This window comes from Phocoena phocoena, unplaced genomic scaffold, assembly GCF_963924675.1.
Source record: "Phocoena phocoena unplaced genomic scaffold, mPhoPho1.1 SCAFFOLD_41, whole genome shotgun sequence".
NCBI classification, from domain to species: Eukaryota; Metazoa; Chordata; class Mammalia; order Artiodactyla; family Phocoenidae; genus Phocoena; species Phocoena phocoena.
This window is the reverse complement of record NW_027077433.1, coordinates 44,633-58,733: the sequence shown is the minus strand read 5'-3', so window position 1 is coordinate 58,733 and position 14,101 is coordinate 44,633. Positions and strand designations below refer to the sequence as shown.

Sequence of the window (14,101 nt, the reverse complement as noted above, 5' to 3'; positions counted from 1 at the left end):
TCTTCTGGGACCAGTATAATGCAAACATTAGTACACTTGATGTTGTTTCACAAGTCTGTTCAACTTTCCTCATTTTATTTTAATCTATTGTTTTACCGTTCATCTTCAGTGATTGCCAGTACTCTGTCCTCAGTTTTCTGCTTCATTTCCTTTGTATCATTTAGTCTACAGTAGTTTCCTTTTAGTGTATTTTTCATTTCAGTTATTGTATTCCTCACCTCTGTTTTGTTGTCCTTTAATGGTCTAACTCTTTTTTAAAAAATTCTAACTTCTTGCTCTGGTCATCGGTTCTTCTCCTGAGTTCTTTGATCATCTTTATAGTCATTACCTTGAACTCTTTGTTGAGGAGATTGGCTGTCTCCACTTCACTTAGATCTTCTTCTGAGTTCTTATCTTGTTCCTTTATTTGGATCCTGTTTCTGTGTCACGTCATTTTTCTTAACTTGCTGTTTTTATTTCTATGTATGTAGTAGGTTTGTTACATTTCCTGACATTAGAGAAGTGGCCTTTTGTAGGAGGGGTCCTATGTGTCCCAGGCGCCCACTGTCCCCTGGTCATTAGAACTATATGTTCTAGGTGTAGCCCCTATGCGGGCTGCTTGGGCTCTTCTGTTGTGGTGGGCTGACTACTGTGGATGGTCTGGTAGGCTTGGCTGCCCCGGGAGTACATGTTTGCCAGACTCTGCCTAGTATGGAGGCTGTCTGTGCTGCTTGGTGAGGCTAAATCATAAGGCAGCTGGCTGCACAACTCTGGGGGACACCAAATCTAGTGCTGGATCACTTATGGGTTGAATTGCAGTCCAGGTGATTTCAGGGCTAGTGCCCAGTCACTGGTCCTGGGGCTATGCTGGCTACTGGGAGGAAGACACAGGTCCTGAGTGCTGGCTGCAGGACCCAGGAGTCGCAGAGTTGGCGTTGGATCACTGTCCCTGACACAACTATCTGCAGGGTCTGGGGTATCCCTAATCTTGTGTTGGCATTCTGATGGGCAGCGTCAGGACCTAGCTGAGTCCATGGCTGCTTCTGGCCTGCAAGTGAGTGTTCTGGTCACACACGCTGCTGGACGGTGGTATTCCTGAAGCTGGTGTGTGCCTGTTGGTGTATGAGGCTGATCCCACTGATACAGCAGGTTTGCTGTTGGGTAGGTCCAAGCTCCATCCAGTCCCTGGTCAGTAATCACCTGCTGACGGTGACGCTGATTCCACGGCCAGAGCAGTTAATCTGGTGATCCCGTGGAGCATGTTTTAGAAAGGGAGAGGGTAGAGATGGAAACAGCAGTCAGAAGACAGTTATACCGATCTAGGTGAAATGAGAGACTAAGCTGGAATCAATGGAAATAAGATAGTCAGCTATCGTCAAGAGTAGGTATTTTCGAATAAAAGTCAATATGATAGAAAGTGTAATCCTGGGTTAACATTACATATTAATGACAGGAGTAACATCCTTTCAAGTTTTGTGAAAAGGTATCTTTTATTTCTTCCGGTAATGAATTGGCCTAGAGAAATGGAACTATACTGGGAAATGTGTAAATATAAGAATATTCCTCCTAATATTAGAAATTATAATGATATATAGAGATAAAAACGTTGAGCTCATAATCTAGAATTTGATAAGGCCACAGAAGTTGGAATCTAATCAATGCCTCTGCTCTCAGGAAAGATTACCTCCAAAATCTATAAAGATCTACAGTTGTATATTTAATTTATGAAGATCCTGAAGGTGAGACTCTTAAGAGAGGTGAAGTCAGGGTTAGGGGCTCTGGAAGGTTCAAATAGTAATTCCTAAGGTTTGGAGATTAGAACAAAGCTTCTTATTTATTATTATTATTCTAACTTCTACTAGTTATTCCTACTAATTAGATATCTAATAGCTAATTGAGGCAATATTTTCCTTTTACCTTTCCTAGAGATTTATCCTGCAATAAAATACCGTCTGTCGAAAAACGTACATGTGAACCAATGCCTTTCTGGCAGTTTATGTAAGTTACAAATATAACTTCATTATATTTGGAATTTTTATAAAGCTTAATTTTTTATAAAATTAATTTGTTACTCAGTTTGAAATATGATTAAAATTACTACTAAAATTAGGTAGCAAAATCTTTTTGTCTGTAGCAAAGATTACTGTGAGAATTATTACACAGATCAGAGTGAATCATTATAGAGCAGTGGTTCTCAACCAGGGTGATTTTTTCACGCAGGTGACATTTGGTAGTGTCTGGAGATATTTTTCCTTGTCAGAACTGTATATGCTACTGGCATCTAGTGGACAGAGGTCAGAGATGCTACTAAACATCCAATTGTTCAGGGGAGCCTCCCACAGCAAAGAATTATCCAGCCAAAAATGCCAAGAGTGCCGCCTTTCTAGAGAAATAAAGATCACTTAATACAAGTATTTAATGAACATTTACTATTTTCTATCTAATGCACCACATATCTAATCATGAAAGTATAAATCATAACATCTTCCACAGTGAGATTTCTTTAGTGTATGGAGGGAGTAGTGATGTTATGTTTCATCATATATAAATTAGAATTATTGCCAAAGGATAAATGTTCTGAAAGAATATACATTTTTCTTCTTCTTTTGCTTGTGTCTTTTTTTGTAGAAATCTTGGTTGCAATTTACTCACAAAACTGAGCTTTGGAACATCCAGGCCCGGCATGGAATGCAGTTTTTCCACAAGTAGTAAGTGAAATAGAAGATGAATACATGTAAAAAACTGTGTGTAAAAGCATCATTCAGTTATTGGTTAGCTGGGTATAAGACCAGTATGAATTCTGGAAAACATGTCTTGAGAGCCATTTATTTTATTTTTTCAAATGAGGAAACTAAGGAACAAAGAGGCCAAGAGACTTGTATAAGTCATATATATGAAACGCTCTGCTTTCCATAGTACTGATCTTTGGCATGGGCAGTAAAAGGCACCAAGCGAAAACACTCAAATTAGCATTGTCATGGAATCCCATTGATGCCTCTCCAATATGCGAATGGTCCATGAAGTTCCACTTTTGAATTTAACTTTGAATCCTCCTCACGTGCAAAGTTCCTAACTGCTTAAAATGTATGCAACACAGAGCTGCAAAGAACTAAGTTTAGCACCGAATTCTTCAGGGAGCAAAAGGTGTGGGTGCTTCCCCAACCATTATTAGCTCTTTTAAAATGGTAAAGCAGAAAGAATTCCTGAACACCCACCACAGGGATCTCCCCAGCCAACCAGAACATTATTTTTCAAAAAGCATATATCTCTGAAGTGAATTATCTGTAGCCAATGGGAACCTTTGAGATATGGAAAAAGACGTTGTTTGTGTTCAGCTGTAGTGTGAAAAATATAAAGAAAATACATTGCTGTAGCCTAATAACAATATACGTTCTTTGCTGACTACTCTTCATAAGAAGTGTGGGTTTTACAGCTCTTCAGCTCAAAAATTCTGTGATTTCTCATGACACAAGGAAATGATGGAGGGTATGTTCAATGGCCCGAAGGTGATTTCAGACTCCAGGTAAAAGAGAGCTCTTCTACACCTGGCTTTGGAAAAGACTCTCTTACCTGTCTTGTGGTTCTGAAATCCAGTTTCACACAGTTCACACATTTTGGGTTAATGAAGGTGTTGAGGCTGTGTCTGGAGCTGGATTAGCAATTCCTGCAGATGCCTATCTTTAGTGGCCTCCTTCCTTTCCCTTGTTAGTTTGCTGATGCCTACCTTGGGGAGATAGCACCAAGGGTCAGTTTTTCTTTTCCAGCACACTGGAGAGCAGACTCATGGGGTGCCTTCACCAGGAGGTTTTAGTAGCGACAATACAACGTCTTAAACTCACCACCTTTCCTAAACATCTTACAACAGCAAGAGTTCCTTATAAGAATCAGAGTTTCACTATAGTTATGTAGGCAACACGGGAAAATACATTGTGGTAATAAATAAATAAATAAATTGCAGTTTAAAAATTAATGAATTCATTCAAAAACATTCACTGAATGCCATGCCCACTGTGTGTCAGCACTGTACTGAGTGCTGGGGATACAAAGACGCATAGGGCAGGGACTTTCTCCCCAAGAAACTTTCATACTGGAAGGAGAAAGATGGTTGTTGATGGGAAAGCATCGATGAGAGCCATTCTAGCGTCTATGCAGCAGGGTAACAAGGTCAGAGAGGTGGGTGATGAAGTAGAAAATGCGTGGTAGTTTAGAAAAGATGTGTAATGGAAGAGGCACCAACTCGTTCTTTTTGTATTTGTGTTCCTCTTAAATGACAGAAAAAGTAGTGAAAGAATCAGATCTGTCTGGTGCTGGAAATCAATTAGTACTGTACTCTTAACACTCGTTCACAGTTACTTTCAAAAGATTGTCACAGTGCTTCCCTGGTGGCGCAGTGGTTGTGAGTCCTCCTGCCGACACAGGGGACTTGGGTTTGTGCCCCGGTCCGGGAAGATCCCACATGCCGCGGAGCGGCTAGGCCTGTGAGCCATGGCCGCTGAGCCTGTACGTCCGGAGCCTGTGCTACGCAACGGTAGAGGCCACAACGGTGAGAGGCCCGCGTACAACAAATGAAAAAAAAAAAATAGACTGTCACAGTATAGTAAGTCTTTGTTTTGGGATAAGTCTTTCTAATAGACATAGCTAATTTGCTTCAGGAAGCATTTGCCATGGTGAGATATAAACTTTATTGCATCTCTTTCCAAAGGCTAGCCACCAAGGGAAGATGCCTCGAGTTAAGTTATTTTATTACCTATAATGACATATTACTGGGGTGTTTATAAGTTTCCTGCATTAAATAAGTTTGGGAAAGGGCCCCAGCTGAGGTGGATTTATCATGAATTCAATGAAGCTTAGGCTTCAGGGCTCCTCACTTGCAGAGGTCCCTTCCAAGGTCTTGAGAAGGGTCCTAGCAATTTTTGTATTCATAATTTTGCATGTTTTTATTAGATAGGATTTTCCAAAGTAGATGAGCTTCAGGCCCCACAAAACCCTGATTCATCACCGGGCTGCAGGTAATTATAAGTCAGTAGGTTTCTGGAATGAAGCCTCTGTGTTAATGACGAACATCAGGTGAAGTAGTTAGCAGTGTGGTAGTCTATTTTAAATCCGAAATCAACCTCAAAAATGAGCCAAGAGCTTATTAATTAATAAAGTACCACTTTTTGAATGTTGGTAGTAATCACATCTCTTTCAGATAAAATCAGGAATGAAATATATTATAGAAAACCAGCAGTGGTTGATAATCCTAAATGTTAAGTATACGTTTTTTTCTGACTTTAAAGTGTTTCTCCTTCATTCACCTATGAAGGTCCAGACTGATGGCTTATTTTAAAAAATTCTTGTAGTCACTTCATTGGTTCTAACAATACAAGCTCCATGATTTTAGAAGCTGTAGGACTCTACAATGTAGAAAGGCTATATAACTTAACCAGACAGAGCACATTCACATGCTGCCTTCTCTGTGGTACATTAATATGGTACCAAGGGCCTCCCTGGTGGTGCAGTGGTTGAGAGTCTGCCTGCTGATGCGGGGGATGCGGGTTCGTGCCTCGGTCCGGGAGGATCCAGCATGTCACGGAGCGGCTGCGCCCGTGGGACATGGACGCTGGGCCTGCGTGTCCGGAGCCTGTGCTCTGCAGCGGGAGAGGCCGCAACAGCGAGAGGCCCACGTACCGCAAAAAAAAAAAAAAAAGTAAAAATAATATGGTACCAAGAACATAAGCACTAAGAGAGAATAAGGGGAAAATCAAAGACTTACCCCTATTGAATTATTTACCTCATTGTTGAGAATATCAATAAGGGAGGTGTGGCCACACTATGAAGGCAAATTGAGCTGCGGTCACAGAGCCACACTAATGCTTCCCCAGTCAGCTAGCGTTGGTTTCCTTTAGATAGCGACATACACACAAAAGTTTATACACTTCAGGGTGCTGTCATCACTTTTTGCTATGTACTAGAATCCTGGCACCTTCTCAGATTTAGAAAAGCATTAACACTAAAAATAACTTGGGTCTGCCCTTTGGGGTGATTCAGGGTGGCTGTTTTATTTGTAATAGTTCAAAATTTTGAGATTGTCACACCTAGCAACTACTATGCTTTTCTTCTCCCAACTGCCTCTTATTCTTCCCAACTGTAGTATTTTCTCCCATTCTATATGTTTTTTCACTTGCTTGATAGTGTCCTTTGAAGCACAAACTTTTTAATTTTTATAAAATCCAATTCATCTATTTTTCCTTTGGTTGTTTATACTTCTGGTATCATATCTAAGAAACTATTGTCTAATGCAAGGTCATACTCCTGTGTTTTCTTCTAAGAGTTTTATAGCCTTAGCTCTTACATTTGGATATTTGATCCATTGGGAGTTTATTTTCATATATGGTGTGAAGTGTAGGAGTCCAGCTTCATTATTTTGTGTCTGGATGTACAGTTGTCCCAGTATCATTTGAAAAGACTGTTCTTTCCACACTGAATTGTTTTGGTACGCTTGTTGAAAATCAATAGACCAAAAATATGAGGGTTTATTTCTATACTGTCATTTCTGTTCCACTGATATACATGTCTGTTCTTATTCCAGTACCACACTGTGATTGCAGTAGCTTTCAACTGAGTATTGAAACTAGGATGTGTGAGTCCCCCACTTTGTTCGTTACCAACATTGTTTTGGTTACTCTGTTTCCTTGAATTGCCATATGAATTTTGGAATTATTGGCAATTTCTGGAAAGATATCAGCTGGGATTTTGATAGGAATTGCAATGGAACCATAGGTCGATTTGGGAAGTAGTGACATTTTAATAAGATTATCTTCCAGTCCATGAATCTAGCATGTCTTTATATTTATTTAGATCTTCTTCAATTTCTTTCAACAGTTTTGTACTTTTCAGTGTGAATCTTGCACTTACTTGGTTAAGTTTTTCCCTAAGTATTTTTTTTCTTGTGGTGCTGTTACACATGGAATTGTTTTTTTTTCTTAATTTCATTTTTGGATTACTCATTGCAGGTGTGTAGAAATAATATTGATCTTAATATCCTACAACCTTGATGAATTCTTTTATTAATGCTAACAGTTATTTTCCTAGATTACCAGGAATATGTCTTGTGGTCTTCCAGTTTCCCAGGAATACATTGGCACATTTCAAAGTCTCTGTGGACATCTCATTCCTCAGCTTTTCTTTTTAAGCTTTTCGGTTGGGCTGTTTATTGCCCCTAAGTATTATCCATTGCCTCATGCAACCGCCATGTTAAAATATTTGCTTGAAAATGTTTTCCAGTAATGCCACCTGAGAAGCGGCTTTTCTCACTAGACAGCTCTCAGTCAGGTCAAAGGGCAAGCCTTTCAAGTGATGTCTTCCAGGGGACCACCAGACATGTTAAACAATGACAGTTCTTTGGGAATGAGGCTTTGAAGGACCTCCCAGTCCATGCTTCTTCTTCTGGTACCAGGGATGTGGGCTGTTTTTCAAGGCTACCACTGGCATGGAGAGCAAAGGTCAAGGACAAGTTCAAGCAACACAGATCTCATTGTTCTTACAGAAATTAATTTGTTTTCCTTGAATAAATTGCTTCCCAATGTGCAGTAAGCCTGTTGGTTAAATCTCCAGAGTTCAGAAGAAGTTGATTCTGACCATTTTTGCCAGTTTTGTTGTTGCTGCTGTTGTTACTGGTATTGTTGCTTCTATGGAGGGATGAATTTTCAGATGTCCTTCCTCCATCATTTTTACTGATTTTCCTGCAATAGTTTTAAAAAAATCTCTAAAGTCTCAATGACCATAGGCTAATTAAATATTTGTCATGGGAGATGATTAAGGAAAAAATAAATTAAAAGGTAAATACTAACTAAAAAGAGAAAATATAATTCTCATAGAGGCTTTCCCAGATGGGTAGATGAAGACTGAAAAGGTATTTCTGTATTTAGTGCTCTGAAAATTAAGGTTAAATTAACATAGGTTTAACACCCCCCCACTTTTTTTTTCATTCAGGTTAAACACAGGCTTTACAGTCAGAAGTGAGTTCAAATTCCAGCTCTGCTTCTTACTAACTTGATGGCTTAGGACAAGTTATGTAACTTCTCTGTGCCTCAGTTTCCTCATTCGTACAATGGGGTAATATATCTATCACATAAGGTTACTGTGAGGATTGACTGTTAAATGCTGATCACAGATACCTGGCAACCCAAAAGATATTAGTTTTGGTAATTATCTTTCTAATATTCTGGAAAAATATGCTAATAATTCTTGAGTAGAGTTAACCTAAAGTTAGATATTCTTTCCTTTCTTCCTGTTTCTTTTGGTCTTTTTTCCCCTATTTGTTTTAAAGAAGTAAGAAAAAAAAAAAAGAGAGAGAAGAAACTAAGAAGAAAATCTATTCCAGCATTTTGGAATAAAATTTTGTTCCCCCAAATTTATTTGTTTATTTTATTGATATATAAACAAAATTTTATTTATTCAGCAAACATTTATGAAATACCTAGTAAATATTAGGCACTGTGTCAGGCAGAGGAATAATAATGACAATAAAGTGTGGTCCCTGCTCTCAAGTTGCTGACTATCTAGGGGACTGACAAGTAAACAGGTGATTACATACACAGTAACAAAGGCTGTGATAGAAGAATACACATGGTACTATGTGATGGGAGTATGGCTTTCAGCAGTTCCTATTGGATTTCTCTCTCCTTTGGCTCCAGAACCAAGGAATTAGCCCTATTTTTGTCTTTAACTGGGTAGTTTAAATCATGAAATTTTTAAAAATTTGTAGAGATGAAAGAAAAACACCTTGAATTCTGGAGGACACTAGGAATTGTACTTTTTTACAGAGCAAGGGCTTCCTACCAGCATAGGCACTTCTTGGGTTTTTAACCTGAAAAGTTCTTTGGCATATTTTTTCTTTGCTAGCTACCTTTTTTTTCTATTTTTTTGTTTCTTTCTCTTCTCCACTTTATCATCTAGAGACCTGGGTAGTTCCCAATGAAAGAGTGTTTTACAGATTCTTAGAGTGATTTATAGGTAAAAATAGAAAATGATTTTTTTTTAACCTTCAAGTTCCATACCAAAAAAAGTGAATATAAGCTTTCATGGAAGTAATTGAAAATGCAGATAATTTTAATTCCATTCCATTTTTCAGAATTCTCAATCGTAATCCTTTGACAACAGGTAAAGATTCTTATCTTTTTAAATTGCCAGCATTAAAATATTTGTAAGTATTGCAGCAGTTTCATGGTTCATGAGATAATTTCTGCTCTTTTTTGCTTTCGTCAAAGATAGAGTACTTTGGCTGAAAAGTCATAATTTAGATTTTAACTGGGTTATTGAAATAAGAGTTATTGGCAAAGAAAAGGATTAAGAAAGAATATATATGGGTAAGACAGCCAGCAGAGAATGAGAACAGTGTTGAAGAACACATATAGTTATGAAGATGTAGATGCATGTAGGAATATTATTTATCCCAGAAAGCAAAAAGGAATAAGGGGTACATTATTTTATTAAAAAGAGTGATCAAAGAGGTAGATGCAATTGAAAATGAAAAGTTAGGATAATAAACAATGATTGTGCTGTTCAGCACCAAGGTCATTCATTTGATGATGCAAATTTAAATTTCTTCAATAAGAGCTTTTTGGAATTATCATCTATGGCAAGTAAGAAGCCAGAATTGAAGTAATCACATGTTAAGTATCTTTTTAAGTGTAGAATTTTTGTCTTTGGGTTTTATATCATGCATGTTTGGGCTTCTGCTTCAGAGACATGGGAACAACACAAGTGTCACAACTATTGAAAGCATCCTCATGATGACCCTTAAATTGGAAAAACTGTAAATTGATTTTTCTTAATTTATTTTCACTCAATTGTTTTTCTTTAGTTTTCTTTTATTATTTTCTTAAGTCAGGTTTATTTATGTATAATTTTCATTTCACAAAATTCACTATTTATAAATATACCTTGTGATGTGTTTTGACAAACTTATAATTCTGTAGCCACCACATTTGAGGTAAAGAAATCTTCTGAAATCCCAAAAGACCCCTCATGTCCCTTTGTAGTCAATCCGTCCTCCTCCCACTACCAGCCCCTGTCAACCAACAATCTGATTTTTGTCCGTATAATGTTGCCTTTTCCAGAATATCTTATAACTGAAATCATGTGGTATGTAGCCGTTTGTTTTTGGCTTCTTTCACTTACCAGTCTCTTTGGAGATTCATCTGTTTTGTTGCACCTGTCAGTAGTTCATTCTTTTTATTGCTGAGTAGTATTCTACTTGTGTGGAGACACAGTTTGTTTACGCATTCAGTGACTGATGAACATTTGAGTTTTTTCTAGTTTTCTGGCTATTATGAACAAAGCCTCTGAAAACACTCACATGTGTGTGTGAACATATGTTTTGTGCGAGCATATGTTTCCATTTCTTTGGGGTAAAATACCTAAGGGTTGGATTGCATCATCATATGCTAAGTGCATATTTAACTTTTTAAGAAACTGCTAAACTGTTTTCTAAAGTGCCTGTGCCATTTTGGTTTCCCACTATCAGTCTATGAGAGTTGCAGTTGATCCACATCATCACCTGATCATTATATTTGTTTTTAAAACAAATTTAGCCTTTCTAGTAGGTGTGTAGTTGCATCTCGTGGTTTTTGCCACATTTTGCATTTCTGTAATAGCTGATGATGTTGAGTATCTATTCATGTGCAAGTATCTTTTTAAATGAAGTGTCTGTTAAAATCCATTTTTTTTTTTAAATCCATTTTTAATTGGATATTTATATTGAGTTTTAAGAGGGCTTTATATAAAAAGCAATGGAAAAAGTCCTTTCTTTCAGAGATGTGTTTAGTAAATATCTTCTCCCAGATTGTGACTTATCTTCATTGTATTAAAGTGTCTCTGAATACTAGAAGTTTTAAATGTTTGATGAACTCTAATTTAGCAATTTTTTTCATATTTATTTAATTTATTTATTTGGTTGTGCTGGGTCTTAGTTGCAGCAGATGGACTCCTTAGTTGCGGCTCATGGTCTTCTTAGTTGTGGCATGTGAACTCTTAGTTGCGGCATGCATGTGGGAACTACTTCCCTGACCAGGGATCGAACATGGGCCCCCTGCATTGGGAACTGGGAGTCTTAACCACCAGGGAAGGCCCTTAGCAATTTTTCTTAGATGGTTTGTGCTTTTTTGTGTCTTATCTAAGAAATCTTTTTCTGAGACCCCATTGTGTAATCCAAAATCATAAAGATTTTCTCCTCTGTTTTCTTCCGGAAGTTGTATAGTTCCATTTAGGTCTATGATTCATTTTGAGTTAATTTTCATATATGTTTTGAGGGAAGGGTCAAGTTTCTTTTTTTTTTCCGTTAAAAAAAAATCTATTTCTGTAGGACCCTATTGTGACAGTTCATTACACAACTTACTTCACCTTAAATTGTGCCATCGCCCCTCCAGTATGGCAAGCTAATAGAAAGTTTTTGTTGTGCCAAGGCTAGTTGAGGGGATTGCATGAGATTAGTATGCGGAAAGAACCCTGCATTTAGCAGTCTGTTCCAACCGTCTTTGTCAGGTCAGCTGACAAATGACTGTCTTCACCACGCCATCACACATTGTTCACTGCTCTAGCCTCATCTTCCTCAGCCTCCCACAGCATCTGCCACAATTGTGATCCCTCTCTTATCAGCTAGATGTCCTCCTCTCTGGATATTAAAAATTATTTCCCGGGGCTTCCCTGGTGGCGCAGTGGTTGAGAGTCCGCCTGCCGATGCAGGGGAGGCGGGTTCGTGCCCCGGTCCGGGAAGATCCCACATGCCGCGGAGCGGCTGGGCCCGTGAGCCATGGCCGCTGGGCCTGCGCATCTTGAGCCTGTGCTCCACAACGGGAGAGGCCACAACAGTGAGAGGCCCGCATACGGCAAAAAAAAGAAAAATTTATTTCCCTATAACTACAATACTGTTAACACACAGTATTGAAGAAATTAAATTCCTGCACAATAATATTACCTAATAAAGAGTTGCTATTCAATTTTCCCCCATTCTCTCTCATATAATATCATTTCTTTTAACAGCTTTTTGAGGTATAATTAACATACAGTAATCTGTGTTCACACACACACATACATACACACCATGAAGACATCACCAAAATCAAAATGTCCATCACCTCAGAAAGTTTCTTAACGTTTCTTTGTAATTATTGCTTCCAATCGTTCCTTGCCCTTTCCAGTCGCCATGCAACCATTGATGTGCTTTCTGTTTGCCTTTTCTAGAATTTTATGTAAATGGAATCATGCAGTGTATACTTTTTTCTGACTGGCTTCTAAGCTCAGCATGATTATTTTAATCTTCATCCATATTTTTGTATATATCAGTAATTCATATCTGTTTGTTGTTGAATAGTATTCCATTATACGGATGTACCCCAATTTATCTATTCACCATTGATGGACAAGTGAGTTGTTTCAGTCTTTGTCTATTACAGATAAAGTTGCTATGAATATTTGTGTACAAGTCATTGTATGGATATATATTTCCATTTCTCTTGGGTAAATACCTGCAAGTAGAATGGCTGGATCATTGGTAAGTGTATGTTTAAGTTTTTAAAAAATACCTATTTTCCATAGTGGCTTGATCATTTTACATCTCTACCAGCAGTGTATGAGAGTTACATCTTCTGCACGTTGCGGCCAACACTTGCTATGCTCAGTATTTTTAATTTTAGATAGTTTAATAGGTGTGCAATTTTTTCTCACTCTAGCATCCCTAATGATTCATCATGTCAAACATCTTTTCATATGCTTATTTTCCATATGTATATCTTTGAATCTTTTATCTATATTTTTCTGGAGTTTTGAGAGTTCTTTATATATTCTTGAAATTAGTCCTTTATCCAATGTGTAAGTTGCTAAGTATTTTCTCCCATTCTGGGACTCATCTTTTCATTCTCTCTGTAGTGTCTTTTGTAGGGCAGAAATTCTTAATTTTGATGGTGGCTAATTTATCTATTTTTTTCTTTTATGGATTATGCTTTTGGTGTTGTATCTAAGAAATCTTGCCTAACTCAAGGCCATAAAATTTTTCACTTGTTTTGCTCTAGAAGTTTTATAGTTTTATGTTATACATTTAGACCTTTGAACCAATTTGAGTTCATTTCTGTATATGGTTTGGATGGAAGTTGTTTTTTTTTGTTTTGAACCTGGATATTCAGTTGTTCCAGCATCATTTATTGAAAAGACTATTGTTTCTCCTCTCAAATGCCTTTGAACCTGAAAGTCAGTTGTCCACCTCTCTGTACTTCTGAACTTTCTTTTCTGTTCCTTTGATTTTTTGTGTATCTTTACACTACTATCACAATGTCTTCAAAGTGTAGCTTCATAAGCCTTGAAATCAGTTACTGTTCTTCAACTTTGTTATTTTTCAACGTTGTTTTAGTTATTCTGAATTTTATTTCCAGATAAAATTTAGAATTAGCTTGCCTATTTCTACAGAAAAGCCTACTGGGATTTTGATCTATAAATCAATTTGGGGAGAATTGATATCAATATTGAATCTTCAGATCCATGAATACATTATATCTCTCCATTTATTTAGGTCTTCCTTAATTTCCCACAGCAATATTTTACAGTTTTCAGTGTGCAAGTCTGTTACATATTTTATCAGATTTATTCTAAGTATTTTATATGTTTGATTCTAATATAAGTAGTATTTTAAAAGTTTGATCTCTGATTGTTTGTTGAGATAAATTAATCTTTTTGTATGTTCATCTTGTACCCTGCAAACTTGATAAACTCATTTATTAGTTCCAGTAGCAATTTTGTAGATTCTATCAGGTTTTCTACATAATCGTGTTATCTGCAAATAAAGATAGTTCTACTTCTTCCTTTCCATTCTGAATATGGCTTATTTTTTGTTGCCCTATTGCACTGGCTAGAACCTTCAGTGCAGTGTCAAATAGAAGTAATGATCCTGGAGATCAGGATCATTGCTTTTGTCCTGATCCTGGAGAGAAAGTACTTTGTCCTTCACCATTAAATATGATGTTTGGTGTTTTGTAGAAGTCATTTATCAGGTTGAGCAAGTCTCCTTCCATTCCTAGTCTACTGAGGGCTGTTTTTCTCTTTAATCAGGAATGGAGGTTAGATTCTTTTCATTGTTTTCCTGCATCTA

At 37.4% G+C, this 14,101-nt stretch overlaps 1 pseudogene; it reads left to right on the top strand.

Moving 5' to 3' along the window:
- The window catches only part of LOC136143275 (RAD52 motif-containing protein 1-like), a 64,041-nt pseudogene that overhangs the window by 35,644 nt on the left and 14,296 nt on the right, over nucleotides 1-14,101 (top strand).